Here is a 20,472-nt window from a genome sequence, read left to right as displayed (position 1 = left end):
CGAAAGACCACTCCTATGTCATTAGTATTTACTTCAAATGATACAATTATGACATGGCATGGTGGCACATTGGTTAGCACTGTTGCCTCACAGTGCCAGGGACCTGACTTGGGTCACTGTCTGTGTGGAGTTTGCATGTTCTCCCTGTGTCTGCATGGGTTTCCTCTGGGTGCTCCTGTTTTCTCCCACAGTCCAAAAGACATGCTGGTTAGGTGCATTGGCCATGCTACATTCTCCCTCAGTGCACCTGAACAGGCGCCGGCACGTACAACTAGGGGATTTCCACAGTAACTTCATTGCACTGTGAATGTAAGCTTACTTGGGACTAATAAATAAACTTCACTTGTACCTGGATTCCTCCTTTCGGCCCCAGGTTTGAACTGACGACACAACATTAAAATGTTACAGACCAATTGAGGAAAAATAATGACTACGAAGGACACATTGATGCTTCCAATTTCCTTGAAGATCCACTGAAGCTAAAGAAGTTTAAATTCAAGTTATTCCAGGTGTTATGGTGGCCACAAGGGACAGGGGGGAAGGTCAACAGATCTCCCCATGGGCCTCCTGGAATATGAGTACCCCTAGCCAGTGACGGGAGGCTCACCTGTAGGAAAGGAGCTGCAGGAATTTAAAACCAGCTGTCACATCCGGGCCAGACCAGCTATTGTGGGCCTCAGGGCTTGGACCTGTGTACTGTAGCCACCGCTATAGTGCCTATTCACTGTGTAAATAAAGGGTACTGGTGATGGAATATTGGCCTCAGTGAGATTATTATGCCAGGTATCACTCTCTGGATACAAGACCAAGGACTGAACTGGGAAAACATTACTCAGAAATTCGAGTTAGGCCACAGCTCAATGCAGCAGAGCTGCAATGTAGCAGCCTGTTGTCTCCATTGATGGCACTGGAAATGAAAATTGGGCAGTCCATGAAATGGGCTGCTGAATGATTCCTGCTCATTTCACACTAGCTACACCAATACTACACCAAGCTGTGATCGATTCAGTTCAGCAACTAGCTGTCTTGGAAGTTAGTTTACAACTGAGGGGAACCCCAGATTGACAGCCATCCCAGAGTAAATATTTACCCCAGATATCAAAGTGTACAATACATGCCAGTAGATATTCTTGTGCATTAAAGTTGCTCCATTAAGGGTGCAGCAGTCGCATGTTGTCCTTTATAACCACTGACTTTTCCTTATTCAAATTAATTTTTCTCATCATGGGCAGAATTTTCCCAAAATCTGTCAGAGTGTCAGGCTCTAATTGAAAGCTGCTATGTATCTCTCCAGAATCACAGCAGAGTTCTCGGACTTGGTTTTCTGGCTCTAGTCAACAAGGCCGTCTCCACAGTGATTGGGCGCCATCTTAAAAGGGCGCCCTGATCTGCCTTGAAAAATATAGTTCCCCCAAACCCTCACAGGCATGGTAGACCAACTCCACAAGCATCGGGTAACCACCCCTCCCCAATGGGGAAGTATCGGGGGGCAATCTCCAACCTCACATCCAAGGCCACCCCATCCTTCATAGGCACAGGGCTCTCCTGCCCCACTCCTCAGCCACACACACTGTCGTCATGACTCTCCCCTCTCCCTGTGCTATAAATCCAGGCTCTCGCTCTTCCACCACACATAAGTGCAACCCCCAATCCAATGGAGGAGGTGTACTTCCCCTGCCAGAGACCCCCTGACATTGCCCCCTTCATGTGCTTAGTGCTGCCTACTTGACACTGTCCCCTGGCATTTCATGGACTGCCCTATTTTTGTTTCCACTGCCGTCAATGGAGGCAGAAGGTTGCTACTTTGCAGCTTCGCTAACCCGAATTTCTGAGCAATGTTTTCCCAGTTCAGTTCTTGATCTTAGTAAGGGTGCCAGGGGAAATGGCCAGCCTTGGGCCCCCCAACCCTAGGGATCCACCTCTATGCCCCTGGCATGGTCATCACGACTGGTTTTCGCGCCAACGTAACATCATGCAACGGGCAGATGGGGAATTCATCACGGTCAGACGCTATGGCGGAAAGCTGGCTCATTATATTAACATTTATTCAAATGCATGGAAATCAGGTTCATGCCCCAATCACATCACCGGGGTGGGGGTTGTTCGCGGGGGGGGGGGGGAAGCAGGGAAGATCTCAATCCCGTTTTGGTCCCCTCGTGAGATTTAGCGACCAAAACAGGATTTATGCCCGTGATTAACAGGCCCTCCTTCTTTACCAGGCAGAGCTCACGTGTTTAATTATTGGCTGGTAACACTTTGGAAAGCTCTTGGTCACACACTGACTAAACCAATGTCATTCGTCCCTGTTGCAGTGGTCACCTATCATAAAGCTGTATTTTTAGATAATGAAATGTCAATGTACTTTGAAACGTTTTGTGTTCAGCATACAACAAACAGTGCTTGACTATTTCAAGCACGTAGTTTGCAAATCATAGACACTGAAACCAATTATTTAACAATAATTTCCTCCAAGCAGAATAATAATAACAATGAGGACTCTTAATACCCATTACTTTCACAATGAAATGATCTAAATTGTCATGATTGGAATTGTAGCTTTACTGTTTTTCCTGAAAATTTTTGCGTTGTTTCAATCAAGCATTTGTTTTTCAGAAAATATGCCTTAGCTTCACATAATCGAAAAAATTTTAACAAGCAGCCCATGCATCTGTGCCTGTTGCTTTCCATCTAGCGTGGAAATGTGGGCCCTGCCAATTAAACCTATTACAATCTACTGATGACCATGAAACCACTGTCGGTTGTCGGGAAAACCCATCTGGTTCACTAATGTCCTTAAGGGAAGGAAATCTGCCATCCTTAAGTGGTCTGGCTTACATGTGACTTCAGAGTCACAGCAACGTGGTTGACTCTCAACTGCCCTCGGTAACTAGGGATGTGCAATAGTATCATAGAATCCTTAGAGTACAGAAAGAGGCCATTCGGTCCATCGAGTCTGCACTGACCACAATCCCACCCTACCCCATATCCCTACATATTTTACCCACTAATCCCTCTAACCTATGCATCTCAGGACACTAAGGGGCAATTTTAGCACGGCCAATTAACCTAAACCACACATCTTTGGACTGTGGGAAGAACCTGGAGGAAACCCACGCAAACATGAGGAGAATGTGCAAACTCCACACAGACAGTGACGCAAGCTGGGAATCGAACCCAAGTTCCTAGAGCTGTGAAGCAGCAGTGCTAACCACTGTGCCACCATGTCGCACATGCTGGCCAACCGGTGACGCTCATGTCTGTAATAAGTCTTCGGAGACAGAAATCCCTTCAGCAGAATCCGTTTCTTTACAAACACTAACAGCAGTACACAGAATGCTAGCAGTCTATCCCCGAATGTATCAAAGGAACTGACTCTTAACTGTACGAACTGTAAGTACAAGGCAAAGACTCCTTGACTGGGCCGTACAATTGGATCCTTAATCAGGGAGTTCATACTCCAATAGGCCAACATCAATGGCCCGATTGAAGTCATTACAATGTCCCACAAATGAATTTTTGAAAATTACATTTACAACAAGTTCTACACTCAGCTATGTCATCCTTTGGCACTGAGAGATAGGCGAACACAATGATGGCACATTAGTCAAAGTCATTGAACATGTTATTGCTACCCAAACCTGTGTCCATCTCCCCAAAGTTGAACCCTCCCATTCAGATTTCTGCCCTAGTATAGCACTGAAACGGCCCTAATCAAGTCACAAATGCAAGTTCACATTAAGACGATGACTGAACTAAAGTGATTGCACTGTTTCCAAATATAAAAAAACTTTTCATTTTGCAACACACCTGTCCAGTTTATTGAGTGAAAGCTACTCTTTTAAGCTTTTGTTCCTGTTTAATTTTCGTACATAATTAACCTGATTTGTTGGTTATAATCTAAGGTATATGGCTTGGTAACATATTGCTTCTGTTCAAAGAATGAGGAAGATACCAGACAGTTCCTGTTATTGAGTCATAAAGGTTTACAGCATGGAAACAGGTCCTTTGGCCCAACTTGTTCATGCCGTCCTTTTTTTAAAAGCCCTAAGCTAGTCCCAATTGCCCGCATTTGGCCCATATCCCATCTTACCCATGTAACTGTCTAAATGCTTTTTAAAAGACAACATTGTACCTGCCTCTACTACTACCTCTGGCAGCTTGTTCCAGACATTCACCACCCTGTGAGTGAAAAAATTGCTCCTCTGGACACGTTTGTACCTCTCCCCTCTCACCTTAAACCTATGACCTCTAGTTTTAGACTCCCCTACCTTTGGGAAAAGATATTGACTATCTAGCTGAACTGTACCCCTCATTATTTTATAGACCTTTATAAGATCAGCCCTCAGCCTTCTACATTCCAGAGAAAAAAGTCCCAGTCTATCTGACCTCTCCTTATAACTCAAACCGTCAAGCCCCGGTAACATCCTAGTAAATCTTTTCTGCACTTTTTCTAGTTTAATAATATCTTTCCTATAATAGGGCGACCAGAACTGTACATAGTATTACCAATGTCTCGTACAACTTCAACAAGACATCCCAACTCCTGTATTCAATACTCTGATCAATGAAACCAAGCATGCTGAATGCCTTCTTCACCACTCTGTCCACCTGTGACTCCACTTTCAAGGAGCTATGAACCTGTACCCTCAGATCTCTTTGCTCTGCAACTCTCCCCAGTGCCCTACCATTAACTGAGTAAGTCCTGCCCTGGTTCAATCTACCAAAATGCATCACCTTGCATTTATCTAAATTAAACTCCATCTGCCCTTCGTCAGCCCACTGGCCCAACTGATCAAGATCCTACTGCAGTCTGAGATAACTTTCTTCACTGTCCACTATGCCACCAGTCTCGGTGTCATCTGCAAACTTACTAACCATGCCTCCTATATTCTCATCCAAATCATTAACATATATGACAAATAACAGTGGACCCACCACTGATCGCTGAGGCACACCGCTGATCACAGGTCTCCAGTTTGAAAAACAACCCTCTACAAGCACCCTCTGGTGTCTGTCAAGAAGCCAATTTTGTATCCATGTAGATACCTGGATGCTGTGAGATTTAACATTATACAACATGTTATCCTCAGTGAATAAATAGCAGCACCAAGTGTGTTCTATTTCATCCCAAAGCAATACTCCACTTTAAAGGGCCTACTTCAATTGTTGAGGAGGATGTTCACTTATAATCTGATATCAATCGCGAGAATATTAACCTCTATCTCTTGAAATTGTAAAAACGACTAAAAGATGAGTGACCATGAGGCAGAGTTTTATGTAACTGAAAACACCGCAAATTCAAAGTGCTTGCCTCTCTCAGGAAATGTTGCAAGTTCGCATGCAGTGACAGAATGATGTACTGGATAAAAGCAAATTACTGTGGATGCTGGAACCTGAAACCCAAAGAGAAGATGTTGGAAAATCTCAGCAGGTGTGGCAGCATCTGTAAGGAGAAAAAAGAGTTGACATTTTGAGCCCAAATGACCCTTTATCAAAGCTAAAAGGCATAAAAAGTGGGAGATATTTATACTGTTATTTATTTTTGTGGCTATGACTCATCTTTCATTCCCTCATCTTGCAGTGTAAATATCTCACACTTTTTATGCCTTGTAGCTTTGACAAAGGTTCATCAAGACTCAAAACATCAGCTCTTTTCTCTCCTCACAGATGCTGCCAGACCTGCTCAGATTTTCCAGCACTTTTTTCTTTTGGTTGGAGAGATGTACTGAGTTGTATTACATATAGCTGTAACAACTGAGAATCCCGCTAAACCATTCCCTTACCGATAAGGTGTTGACTCTATGGGTTTTCCATTCTCTGTGCAGTGTGCCGGCTGAGGTGAGAATCCTGATGCGTAGCTTGCCAGCTGCACAGCCGGGTTTTCTCTCCAGATATTCCAGCACTCTGTGCATATAAGATCTGGAGGCACAGCCCACACTGTTACCCTGGCGAGCAGGGCCGGAAAATCTGGCAGCAGCCATTCCCAAGATTGGGATACCCTTTCAATAGGGCGCTCCGAACTCTGATATAAAACACAAGAACCTCCCCCAACATGAATACGGAGTTCTCCCCTGCCACAGAAAGGGAGAAACCACCCCCTCCCCCTCCAAAACACGAACAAGGAGAACTCCCACCACATACACAAGGGGAGCCCCGCAAGTGAGAAGAGGAACCCTCAATGGATCTCCCCAGAGGGCCCCCCCGGTACTGCCAAGGTGTCAAGGATAGTGCCAAGGTACTGTCCAGGCATGTTCATTACCCCCTGGAGGTTATACTTACCCATGCACCCTTGGCGGGTTCACTTTGCCTGGGTCCCGTTTTTGAAGAGGTGACACCTTACTGATGTGACAGGGATTCCAAACGGAGGGGGAATGATATGGTAGCGTAGTCCACTAATTATATTAAAATTTATTGAAATGGGGTCCAACCTTCTTGGGCATCACCAGCGGGGGCGGGGAGAATTAGCAAATGAGATCTCACAGCGAGGAGATCATTTCTGAGAATTTGCATCCAAGTCACTGTTGACGCTCGTGGCAAACATAGAATGCAAAATCACAGCGATGTGTCGTGTCTGACTGGCACAATGCTTTAGATTTCGTGGCTGAAATCTCGGGAACAAAATCACTCCAGTAGCTCAGCAACTCCCCTCACAGGAGCAGCACACTGGGTTTTGCTGATGTTGTTGCTATGGGAAGCACATGGTGTGAGAGGCAGACGTGGACATTGCTACTCTTCCATGATTGTACCTCCACTGATTGCATTTATATAGCACCTTTCACAACCTCAGGACTTCCCAAAGCACTTGCAGCCAATAAAGTGTTCTTTGAAATATATTCACAATTGTAATTTAGGAAGAGCAGTGTCCAATTAGCACACAACAAAGTCCCACAAATAGCTGTGGCCAAACGGACCACCTAAGATGGCGATTTGTAAAGTACTCTGGGACAACTGGGCAAGAACTAAATCAACAGGCTGCAACCTAAAAGACAGAGATAAATAGGCTGCAACTCAGATGACTGAATACATAAGAAATAGGCCATCCCAAAGACAATGGACACTTTCTGGTCAAACATACTTGTACACCAGACAAAAGAGGGCCTTAATCCCTTATTTGGGAGGGAGGTATGTGACCTACATGCCTCCAGCACCTACAGGCATGGCTGTTGGGTACACATGATGTGGAGATGCTGGTTTTCGACTGGGGTAAACACAGTAAGAAGTCTCACAACACCAGGTTAAAGTCCAACAGGTTTATTTGATGGTAAACACCACAAGCTATCGGAACGCTGTTCCTTTGTCAGGTGAGTGGAGAGTTCTGATCAGAAACAGGGCATATAAAGGCATACACAGTTTACAGAATACTGATTAGATTGCAAGTCTTTACAGCTAACCTGGTACATACCCAGAGAATGGTGTGGCAGCACCTGATTGGACTCTAATTGATCAGGGTGATCAAACCCTGATGGATTGATTGACAAGAATCAGGAGACAAAAAGGACACAAAACCAAGGAGGGATAAAAGGTGCTGCACAACAGAAACTCTCTCTCTCTGTGAACGTCACCAGCAACGACCAGCACAAGGACAGCCACCACACCCAAGAAGGAAGGAAGACCAGAGCCAGAGTGCCAGACCAGACCAAAGGACCAGACTATGCAGAGGGCTACTGAGACCAGCGCACAGATAAAGGCCAATATCTGCTTGGGTACTTGCCAATCATGCAAGTTAAGTCAAGGTCTCGTAATGGACTTGAACTTTAGTATTTTCTGTAAGAAAACTTATTGTTGGTTGGGTGGGTGATTGTTGATTGTGTGTTTTAAGTAAATATTGGTTGTACCAACAAGAAGTCTACTCGCAATTCTTTCTCCATCATATAAGGATCAAAACAGACTGTGGCAGCCACAACGACTGGCGACTCTGCTCGGACATCGACAAGAAGTAACTTTGTTGCTCTGATATCGAATCCCACAGAATCTACGTTGAACGAGCCAACTCCTTATTGGACAAATAGCTGCTTTCGGGAAATTGTTTATTGTGCATGCATCGTTACTAACAAGGAAGATAGGGTAAACTCTGTAGGTTTACATTAAAATCCGGAGGCATTAGGGCTGGAACATAGCCTAAAGCAGTCCGATCAACTCCCTACCCGTTATGGTTGAATATAGAACGGCAGGAAACAGCACAGAGACAGAGAAGTGCTCCATACAGGAAACAAAAAGCAGGGAATATATTAAGAAGAAGGTGCGGCCCCTATGTGCAGAATCTTGTGCCAATGCTGAGACGGGACTGGGATCCGTAGGGCAGAAGTGTTGGGGCGATCTGAGGAAAGTTCAGGGAAAACGGGCAGACAAATGTGAGAAAGCAACTGCCATTGTGAGCTGCTTAGGACAGCTGCTAGGAACAGAAAAGGAATTAAACACAGTTCGTAAGGAACTGGAGGAATCGAGACAGGCACAGGAGGAAAAGGGGGGAGGAGATCACGAAACTGAAGGAATAACAGCAGGAGAGGATAGAACAAATAAGAGACAAAAAGGACAGAGAGGTAGATGAATTAAAGCGAACCGAACAGGCAAATTTATTACAGCTGGGCAATTTCCAAACCCCGTATGAGAGAGCCTACCAGGCGCCCAGTGCGCAGTCTTGGCCAAAGGTGAAGCCGAATGGGCAGTAGCATGACTGCACCAATCTGCAGGTGGCAGTAAAATCCTCAAGGCAGTAAAGAACAGAGACAGGCAACCGCTGACTACTCCAAATGCCAGCGAGAAATTTCATGGCTGGAATTCCTATTATCGGTTCAAAACGGATTTATGTGTACATTTGGGACAGCAGAGAAAGAGGAGATAGAGAATGCAGACTGGGGAGAGTTAAAAAAGAATGCTAAGCTTTATGTTACGCAAACCGAGGGGTGAGGTCCACCACCATCTTTCCCAGGGAAAGTTATACCCCCAGATTCACCTTCGGTACCGATGCACGACTGAATGTCGGGTAGGAGGGCCTCAGGGCCCAGCTATTACATACACAACCTCGTTTACGGTGGCACTATTGACTGAGATCGCAAATAAAATCACAACCTTTGAACCATCGGCTGATCCACACAGTTTCTTTGAGGATGTTAGGCAGCACAAGATAATGCATAGGCTAGATGAAAAGGGAAGAAGTGATGCTGATAGTCATATGCTTAAGCAAGTCTGTACGATCTGCCCTGCCAGCCCCTCAAAATGTCGGGGAAGGAACCTTAAATGAAACTGAGGAAGCATATTGACCGTGGTAGGGTTTAATAAAGGGGATCCTGTAGATGGGTTAAATAAATGTAGACAGAGGAAAGGGGAACATCTGACTGCCTTTGCCAGTTGTTTATGGATCCACACAGTTTCTTTGAGTACATGGGAAATGTATGGGGGATTAGATTGGGCTAGATTTAATGAGGCTGATTCAACCAAATGGGCTAGGACATTAGTCTTGCACACCACAGAGGAAAGCAAGAAAGAAGTCTCACAACACCAGGTTAAAGTCCAACTAGTTTATTTAATAGGTTAAAGAGATGTGTATTGTCTCCAGACAGGACAGTAAGTGAGATTTTGCAAGCCCAGGCAAGTCATGGGGGTTACAGATAGTGTGTCATGAACCCAAGATCCCGGTTGAGGCCATCCTCATGTGTGCAGAACTTGGCTATCAGTCTCTGCTCAGCAACTCTGTGCTGTCATGTGCCGTGAAGGCTGCCTTGGAGAATGCTTACCCAAAGATCAGAGGCTGAATGCCTGTGACCGCTGAAGTGTTCCCCAACAGGAAGAGAACAGTCTTGCCTGGTGGCCTTCACAGTCTTGCCTGTGTGGTACTTGGCTATCAGTCTCCACTCTTTGAAATACAAAGGGTGGGTTTTTCTAGCCATGTTCACCCTGACACCAAGAAGTCCTGCCCAAGGTCAACAGACCTTTCCATGGTCCATCCCTCGGCCGCTCCAATTCCAAGACAGAGACTGATAGACAAGTTCCACACACATGAGGATGGCCTTGACTGGGATCTTGGGTTTGTGTCCCACTATCTGTAGCCCCCACGACTTGCCTGGACTTGCAAAATCTCACTAACTGTCCTGTCTGGAGACAATACACATCTCCTCAACCTGTGTTTAATGCTCTCTCCACTCACATTGTCTGTACCTTTAAGACTTGATTACCTGTAAAGACTCGCATTCCAACCATTATTTTGTAATTTGTGCTTGTGTCTTTATATGCCCTGTTTGTGAACAGAACTCCCACTCACCTCACAAAGGAGCAGCACTCCGAAAGCTAGTGGCTTTTGCTACCAAATAAACCTGTTGGACTTTAACCTGGTGTTGTAAGACTTCTTACTGTATTTACCCCAGTCCAATGCTGGCATCTCCACATGATGACTAGCATTGGGTACATACCCAGAGATTGGTGTGGCAGCACCTGATTGGACTCTTATTGATCAGGGTGATCAAACCCTGATCGATTGATTGATAAGAATCAGGAGACCGCGCAAAAAGGACACAAAACCATTGAGGGATAAAAGGTGCTGCACAACAGAAGCTCCCTCTCTTTCTCTGACCCCATGAGCGAACTACAATGGTGAATGTCACCAGCAACGACCAGCACATGGAGAGCCACCACACTCAAGAAGGAAGGAAGACCAGAGCCAGAGTGCCAGACCAGACCAAAGGACAGAGGACTACACAGAGGACTACCGAAACCAGCACACAGACAAAGGCCAATATCTGCTTGGGTACTTGCCAGATACGCAAAGTTAAATTAAGGTATTGTATTGGACTTGAACTTTAGCCTTTTCTGTAAGATAACTTAAGAACGTAAGAACATAAGAAATAGGAGCAGGAGTAGGCCATCTAGCCCTCTGCCCTGCCATTCAATAAGATCATGGCTGATCTGAAGTGGATCAGTTCCACCTTCCCGGAGAAAGCGGGAAAGTGGAACTGATCCACTTCAGATCAGCCATGATCTTATTGAATGGCGGGGCAGGCTCGAAGAGCTAGATGGCCTACTCCTGCTCCTATTTCTTATGTTCTTAAGTTATCTTACAGAAAAGACTAAAGTTCAAGTCCAATACAATACCTTAACTTAACTTTGCGTATCTGACAAGTACCCAAGCAGATATTGGCCTTTATCTGTGTGCTGGTTTTGGTATCCTCTGTGTAGTCTGGTCTGGCACTCTGGCTCTGGTCTTCCTTCCTTCTTGAGTGTGGTGGCTCTCCTTGTGCTGGTCGTTGCTGGCAACATTCACCGTTGTAGTTCATTCATGGGGTCAGAGAAAGAGAGGGAGCTTCTGTTGTGCAGCACCTTTTATCCCTCAATGGTTTTGTGTCCTTTTCGCGTGGTCTCCTGATTCTTGTCAATCAATCAATCAGGGTTTGAACAATAACTTATTGTTGGTTGGTTGGGTGATTATTGATTGTGTGTTTTAAATAAACATTGGTTGTACTGACATGAAATCTACTCGCAGTTCTTTCTCCATCGTATAAACAAACTATGCGGCAGGCACAACATCGCAATGTGGTATGACCAGATGATCCATTTTAATGATATTGGTTGAAGGATAAATAATGGCCAGCCTTCTCTATTCTTCAAACAGTGCTGTGGAATCTATTACATCGACCAAGTTTCCATTTAACATCTCATTCAAAAGACAAAGGACAGAATTTTCTAGCTGTTCATGCAGGAAGGCCACCCACCGAGCCACAGTTAACAACTCATGACTTACAGGCAGGACAGTACAGGCTACAGTGATGCTGCTCCACAGTAAAGATAATAAGGAACATTGCCTTCTACACAAGACTACCAGAAACAAAATGATCTAAAAGAAGCTCTGGGGTGAATTTTCCCGTTCCGCCTGCCACGGGAATCGGAGTGACCAAGGAATGGATCGTGGAAAAGTCTGTTGACCTTGGGCAGGACTTTTTGGTTTGGGGGCAAACACGGCTGGAAAATCCCACCCTTTGTATCTCAAGAAGTGGAGACTTTTGAGAATATCTTATATGTTATATACATAATGCCTTGTGTACCTTGTAACTTCTTCAAATTTGAGGTTAGCCATGATTAGAAGAGCATGGGGAGGCCATTCAGTCCATCAGGCCTACTCTATCATTCAATATGGCTGACTTTCTACCTCAACTCCACTGTCATGCCCTAATCCCATTTCTCTGGAATTGCTTCTGAGATGTTTGAGGGAGCAAAGGAAAGATCCATGATTTGGGCATCTATGATACGCCTTAAGACTCTACTGGACCCCAGACAGAAATGTTTTATAACTACTTGGCATAATTAACAAGAAACAAGACAAAGGCAATCTGTGAAACAAAGGGAGATTAGGAAGGAAATTAGAGGGGAAAGGTTTGTTTTTCCTGTCTTTGGCTGAGCTGAGTGTTGGCCGTTGGCTTTGATGTTGGTTGAGTGAAGTGTTGACTGAGACAAATGTTTGCAAATCAAACATCCAAAGGAAGGGGCGCTGATTAATTCCTTAATTTTGTGGCAGATTCAGCAGATGGGACTGTGTTACCCAAGTTATTGCACATGGATCAACGGCCAGGGGAGTTTTGGCCAATATTTATCCATCAACGGACAGCATTAAAAAGGAACATCTGGCCATTCATTATAAGGTTTCCCATTTGTGGGAGTTTGTGTGCACAACTGGCTGCCAGTTATCATAGAATCCCTAAAATGCAGAAGGAGACCATTTGGCCTATCAAGTCTGCACCGACCACTATCCCACTCAGGCCCTATTCCCATAACTCCACATATTTACACTGCTAATCCCTCTGACTCTAGGGTCAATTTAGCATGGCCAATCAACCTAACCCACACACAGCTTCGGAGTGTGGGAGGAAACCGGAGCATCCAGAGAAAACCCATGCAGACACAGGGAGAAATGTGCAAACTTCACATAGACAGTGACCCAAGGCCGGAATTGAACCTGGCGCTGTGAGGCAGCAGTGCTAACCACGGTGCCACCTTGCAGCATTTTCAATGCCATGAGGTTGTCAAGGCCAATTATAAAACGCAAGCATTTTTCTCCATCTTTCTTTCAGTATTCTCACTCATTCTACGTCCGGTGAAGAATCTAGATCGTCTGTTAAAGAGCCAGCAAGAAGAAAGCTGATATAACATGTCTCTGGCAGCTGCCTCGCGTCCTCACAACACAGCTTACAGTTTTTAAATATCATGACAAAACCCAGCACACAGAACCGGCAAGGGAGTCAGAATTACATTTCTCAAGTTATGACAATACAGAAATGATTCCTGAACAGAGTCGCTGTAACGATTTTAATCAGGCAGTTGCGATTGGCCTGCTCGAATATGAACTCCCTGATGAAGAGCCAAACTGATGGTCCAATCAGGGAACCCCATGCTCTGTACTTAAAACAGAAAATCAGAACATTCCTCTGGCACTCCGGATGTAGACTGCATACAGTAAGCATTCTGTATAATGTTGTTGAATCTTGTAAATAAAGGAAATTTTGGTGAATTCTGCATCCGAGGACTTATTAGAGTCACCAACTCCCCAGAGGACAGTGAAGTATTTCACTGCCCCAATTAACAAAAATAAGTACAATATCACTCTGTTAATGGCGGATCTCAAGCACGGTACAGATCATTATAACAAGCTCACTGGATGAGGAAGGCCATTCACACCATCCTATCCAGATTCTAGCGACTCCCAGTTGTAGAATCCAGTTGTTCAATACTTCCAAGGATTTTGCCTCCACTATTTTATCTGGAAATTTATTTCACATGTTGCTCACCCCTTGTGTGGTGAAGAATTTTTGCTTATCAGGCTTAAAATATCAGGTGAACCTCCATCTTCTTAGTAATACTCCCACAGTTTAAAGCAATATTATAAATTAACTCTATATATGTCCTGAATAGTCTTATATAGCTCCAGAAGATCATCACAGATTGCCCCTTTAGATGTGAAGTTTAACTTTACTCCTTTGTTAGGTAGCAGTGTCATAGTTCTGCTCTGCACTGCCTCCAGCATTTAAATGTCTTTGTAGTTTCTTGGTAGCCAGAAGGAGACTTCAAAGTATACTTCAAGCAAAGCACCGAACAGTTTGATTATTATCTCATGTGACTTAGCAGTGAACATTATCCCCTCCAAGTTTCCCTCATGTAAACTTGGAAGTATTCCTGTCAGGCCTTTACATTATTTTAACTTAAATTCCAATCGCGTCCATTTGAGACTTTAGCCTTTTAAAGCAACAGGAAACAATTTGGGTGAGTGACTCCGGAAATCTTCAATAAATTGTAGATTGATCCTCATCAAAGAGAGGACCGGACTTGACTAGAGTCCAACGGCTCTTGCTTTCCAGTTCAGCCTTAGGCACTCAAGCTGGAATTCTACTGCCCCGCCCGCTACAGGAATCGGAGCGGGCGAGGCGCAGACCTTGGAAAGGTCCATTGACCTTGGATGGGATTTTACAGTTTTGAGGCTGGCTAGGCTGTAAATCTGGACCAATTAACCCATGTTCCCAGATAGCGCATACTATCTAATCATAATAAAAACACTCACCAAAGCCATTCTTGCATATTCTGTATATATTTTCTATTAGTACTTTGTAATTTTCTTTATTAATTTTAAGAACTTCAAGCAACTTTACTACTTTATTCCTTGTTTCAAAATTGTGTGTGGGATTTTCCCGCCATTCCCACCAGCACGATCCTCTCATTAGCAAGACCCCACCACTGATTCCCGGATGGCGGAGGGTATGAACAATGAGAAACCCCATTGACAGCGGCGGGACCGGACAACCGGAAATGGAGGGCGGGATTTTACAGCCTACCCGCCCTGAAACCGTAAAATCCTGGCCAAAGTCAACGGACCTTTCCATGGTCTGCCCCTCACCTGCTCCGATTCCCATGGTGGGGTGTAAAATCTCATAAGCCTTCAGTTACTGGTTGTCTGGTCGTGCCGTTGTCAATGGGGTTTCTCACTGATCGTACCCTCCACCGTCCAGGAGTCAGCGGTGGGTCTGGATGGTCCGGTGGGAATGGGCGGAAAATCCCAACCATAATTTTAAAACAAGGAGCAGAATAGTAAAGTTGTTTAAAGTCCTTAAAATTAGTAAAGAAAATTACAAAGTACTAATAGAAAATATATAGAGAATATGCGAGAATGGTTTTGATCTCTGTGTTTATTGAGAAGATAGCAAGCGAAGTCTGGGAACATGTGTTGATTGGTCCAGATGTCACTTCAGTGCTTTAGCTCAGTTAGTAGCACTCCAGTAGAGAAGTCCCTTTTCAGTACAAAAATCTATGCTCTCACTCCAGTTCATTACGGAGGGATGCTGCATTATTTTCTGGGCTGCACAGTGGTTAGCACTGTTGCCTCACAGCGCCAAGGACCTGGGTTCAATCCTGGCCTTGGGTGACTCTCTGTGTGGAGTTTGCACATTCTCCCCATATCTGCTTCGGTTTCCTTCAGGTGCTCCCAATTCCTCCCACAGTCCGAAGATGTGTAGGTTAGGTGGATTACCTATGGTAAATGGGGTTACGAATAGGATGGGGTGTGGGCCTGGGTAAGAGGTTCTTTGGAGAGTTGCTGCAGACTTGATGGACTCAATGGCCTCCTTCTGCATTTAGAGATTCTATGATTCTATATCTAATTGATCTATAAGTATTATAGATACTGCAGAACTAAATTGAAACAGGCACTTAGTAATGTGTCTTTGTTGAGACAACTGCCTTGTCATGATATGTTTTTGTTGTACCTGTCAGTGCTTGGTATAAGCCAATCAAAATTACAAAGTAGTTTTGCAAAACTTAAAAGTCCACATAAAACCAATGCTCAAAAGTGAACAATATGCTAGATACAACACAACGCAATCAACTAATGTATACTAACATTGAAAAGAACTATCTAGTTACAAAAGCTCCTTACAAGACTTCTTTCGAAACTTACAAAATCAAAGATGATTACATCCTGTAAAATAAGGTGACTTCCTTTAAACACTGCCAGAATTTTACCGGAATCAGGGCAGGCGAGGTTCGCAGAATGGAATTTTCCATTGGTCTCAGGCCGGATTTTACGAGCCTTGTCCGAGCGAGGTCGTAAAATACTGGCCGCACACAAGTTAAACTGCACTAATTTTATGCACAAGGCTGAATATTTTAATACTTGCTTTTCTTGGCACAACAGGACTTTGAATTTAGAGAATGGATCTGATCATATTAACTGTGAGGGAAGTGCACGGTTCCACACTGGAAATTGTTCAACTTTGAGGTCTTGCTTCACTGCCTTAAGGGCAAATGTTTCATCACCCTTATCAAGTTTGAGTGTGATGCTAAGACCAAATCATATGATGAGTTAGCACGATCAGCATAAAACTACTTTGGGTTGACATTCATAAATTTTCCCATCCTGTCAACCACAGGAGTCGTAGCGGGTGGGAAAGGACATGTAAAGGTCTGTTGACCTCGGGCAGGATTTTCCGGACTTGGGGCAAGTGGGGCCAGCAAATCCTGTCCTTTGATTATTTGACTAATGCCACAACTAAACAGCAAACCAATTATAAATAATCATCAAAATGAAACTTTCCTACACTGCTGCATTATCACTGCGTCAAAATCCTTGATAACTTTGTGAGTATATCTACAGCTAACACAGATTACAACGATTCAAGAACACAGCTCACCACCTCCTCCTCTTACGGACAATTGTGGATTGGCAAAAAATGCAAGTTTAATAGCCGGAATTCTCCAACCTTGCCGCGACAGGGATTAGCCAGTCCCGCTGCAGCGAATGGAGTTTTGCCAAATTCTCCATTCTCATTGGCAGCGGTGATGGTGGTGGTGTTAATATGATCAGATCCATTCTCTAAATTCAAAGTCCTGTTGTGCCAAGAAAAGCAGGTATTAAAATATTCAGCCTTGTGCATAAAATTAGTGCAGTTTAGCTTGTATGCGGCCGGTATTTTACGACCTCGCTCGGACAAGGTTCGTAAAATCCGGCTGGAGACCAATGGAAAATTCCATTCTGCGAACCTCGCCTGCCCTGATTCTGGTAAAATTCTGGCAGTGTTTAAAGGAAATCACCTTATTTTACAGGATGTAATCATCTTTGATTTTGTAAGTTACGAATGAAGTCTTAGAGTGAGACCACAGAATTCTGGCCGACCATCGTATAAACAAATGAAAAAAAATTCAAAAACACCTCCACCAATTTATATTCTGCTGCACTGATTTTTGTGGTTCAACATCCTCTGATCAATGTTGACTGTTAGAAACATAGAAGATAGAAGCAGGAGGAGGCCATTTGGCTCTTCCAGCCTGCTCTGCTATTCATTACAATCATGGCAGATCGTCCAAGTCAATGGCTTAATCTTACTCTCTCCCTATAACCTTTGATTCCATTCGCCCCAAGTGCTATATCTAGCTGCCTCTTGAATACATTCAATATTTTGGCATCAACTACTGCCTGTGGTAATGAATTCCACAGGCTCACCACTCTTTGGGCAAAGAAATGTCTCCTCATCTCCATTCTAAATAGTCTACCCCAAATCCTCAGACTGTGTTCTGGACACTCCCACCATTGGAGACATCCTCCCTGCATCTACCCTGTCTAATCCTATTAGAATTTTATAAGTCTCTATGAGATCCCCTCTCGTTCATCTGAGCTCCAGTGAAAGCAGTTCTAACCTAGTCAATCTCTCCTCATACATCAGTCCCGCCATCCCTGGAATCAGCCTGGTAAACCTTCACCATACTCCCTCGAGAGCAAGAACATCTTTCCTCAGATCAAAACTGCACACAAAATTCTACGTGTGGCCTCACCAAGGCTTTGCATAATTGCAACATGTCTCTGCTCCGTACTCGAAACTTCTTGCAGTGAAGGCCAACATACCATTTTCCTTCTTTACCACCTACTGTACCTGCACGCTTACCTTTAGTGACTGGTCACAAGGACACCCAGGTCTCACTGCACACTCCCCTCTCCCAACTTACAGCCATTCAGGTAGAAATCTGCATTCATTTGATATGTTTACTGTGGAGTTCAATGTGCTGTCTGAACTTCTCTCGGTTTTACCTCTTATTCACAGAGCACCATTCATGAAGTGTGCATAATGTCTATCTTCCCTTCTTATGTGCCACACTTTGCATTTGTCTACACTAAATTCTAGCTGCCATTGGTCAGCAATTAGTTTGTTACTGTTTGAGCTACCTCCTTCAATTCCATTTCCCTTTCTTACTGTCCTGTCATCTGCAAATTCTACTCCTCACCACTGAGGTTCTGAATCCAGATCTTTAATGCAACTTAGAAACTGGCACAAGCCCTGAGACACTCCACCGAGTCTTTCCTCCCTACTCCCATGTAACTCCTCTAGTGAGAACATTTCCTTCACTCCAACCTAGGGGTCATCCTGAATCCCCACAGGTTTAAGAAGCAATCTCTGGAGTGGAACATTGACTGGAATTTTAATTATACCATGAGACAAATCAAGTTCATCATCTAGCTCGGCTTCCCACACTGATTCCTGGGATGGCAGCACTGACATTTGAAAAGTGACTGGATCAACTGGAATTCTATGATTCTTAGAACTTAGGAGAATGAGAGAGGATTGCATAGAAACATATAAAATCCTGATGGGACTGGACAGGCTTGACGCGGAAAAATATTCCTGATGTTGGGGATGTTCCAGAACTCGGGGTCACAGTCTAAGAATAAGGGGTAAGCCATTCAGGACTGAGATGAGGAAGAATGTCTTCACTCAGAGTTGTGAACCTGTGGAATTCTCCACCACAGAAAGCTGTTGCGGCCAGTTCATTAGATAGTTCAAGAGGACATGGCCCTTGTGGTTAAAGGGATCAAAGGGGTATGGAGAGAAAGCAGGAGTGGGGATACTGAAAATGCATGATCAGCCGTGATCATATTGAGTGATCGGGCAGGCTTGAGGGCCGAACGGCCTATTCCTGCTCCTCTTTTCTATCTTTCTATGCCCACTTAAATTGTCACTTTCTGCAAGATGTTGCATAACATGGACAGACACAATGTTATCCCTCTGAATCCACACTGAATGCTGACAATTTCATGGATAATCCTCTTGTTTACACCTGGCAACTGATTCCATTATTTCACATGAAATGGAAGCAAATTTAATATTTTTCAATATGGACATCAAATTTGTGTTTTGCCAAAATTCCGGTAACTGATTTCCTTGTAGTGACCGCCAGTGCCTCACAAGTCACCTTAATGCTTTTAGTAAAAAATACTACCTATCGCTGGAACGTTATTACCTTCATCCCTTTCAATGATTCCTACAGCATTTCTAATGAACATATATCTGAGAATCATAGAATCCTACAGTGCAGAAGGAAGCCATTTGGCCCATTAAGTCTGTATTGACCACAATCCCAACAGGGCCCCTATCCCCATAACCCCATGCTTTTTTTACCTTAGCTTGTCCCCCTGACACTAATGGACAATTTAGCAAGGCCAATCCACCTAACCTGCACATCTTTGGACTCTGGGAGGAAACCGGAGCTCATAGAGGGAAATCCATGCAGACACGGGGAGAACATGCAGACTCCACACAGACTGTTACCCAAGCTGGGAATCGAACCCGGCTCCCTGGCGCTGTGAGGTAGCAATGCTAACCCCTGTGCCACCCCAAAAGTGGCTGGCGAGGGCATTTTGCTCCTGTCTTCTGTTGTGAATACTTGGGAGAAGCAGTCATCTAGAATAAAGACTATTTTTATGTTCCTAGGTCAGTTTGCATCTTCTATGGTTTCCCACCACCTCCCTGATTGCTCTCTAGCTAGTTGTGGGACTGGCAACATTTTGTCATCTAGAATAAAGACTATTTTTATGTTCATAGGTCAGTTTGCATCTTCTATGGTTTCCCACCACCTCCCTGACTGCTCTCTAGCTAGCTGTGGGACTGGCAACATTTTTCCTGCTTTTTTATTCTCAGCTGCTATGTCTTATTCCACGCCTTTGATCACCTCTTTAATCGGGTTTTGTACATGGTCAGGATTTCATCTCTAGTAACCTGCTTCTCCTTTCCCCTAGCATCCATCACACAAACTAGCATCCCATCCACTGACTCTGTCTACACTTCCCGCTGCTTTGGAAAAGCCTAATTAAGGACCCTGGACATTCTCCCTTCCACCTTCTTCCTTCGGGAAAAAGGTACAAAAGTCTGAGATCACGTACCAACCGACACAAGAACAGTTTCTTCCCTGCTGCCATCAGACTTCTGAATGGGGCTACCTCGTACTAAGTTGATCTTTCTCTACACTTTAGCTATGACTGTAACACTACGTTCTGCACTCTTTCCTTTTCTTCTCTATGAATGGTATGCTTCGTTTGTACAGAGTGCAAGAAACAATATTTTTCACGGTATACTCGTACGTGCGACAGTAATAAATAAAACTCAAATCAAATACAGGATTTACACTGGTCATTTTTCCTGTTTATCACATCATTAATTTGTTTGTGCAAATATTTAG

General features: G+C 44.2%; 1 protein-coding gene across 4 annotated transcripts in view; it reads right to left on the bottom strand.

The window, feature by feature from the left end:
* The window catches only part of LOC145355655 (uncharacterized), a 114,314-nt gene that overhangs the window by 82,447 nt on the left and 11,395 nt on the right, over positions 1 to 20,472 (bottom strand). The gene's annotated exons all lie outside the window — the stretch shown is intronic.

The sequence above is a fragment of the Carcharhinus amblyrhynchos genome, chromosome 19, assembly GCF_965287045.1.
Source record: "Carcharhinus amblyrhynchos chromosome 19, sCarAmb.v2.hapA, whole genome shotgun sequence".
In the NCBI taxonomy this organism is placed as follows: Eukaryota; Metazoa; Chordata; class Chondrichthyes; order Carcharhiniformes; family Carcharhinidae; genus Carcharhinus; species Carcharhinus amblyrhynchos.
Note: the sequence above shows the minus strand (reverse complement) of the source record. Positions and strands in the feature narration are given on the sequence as shown.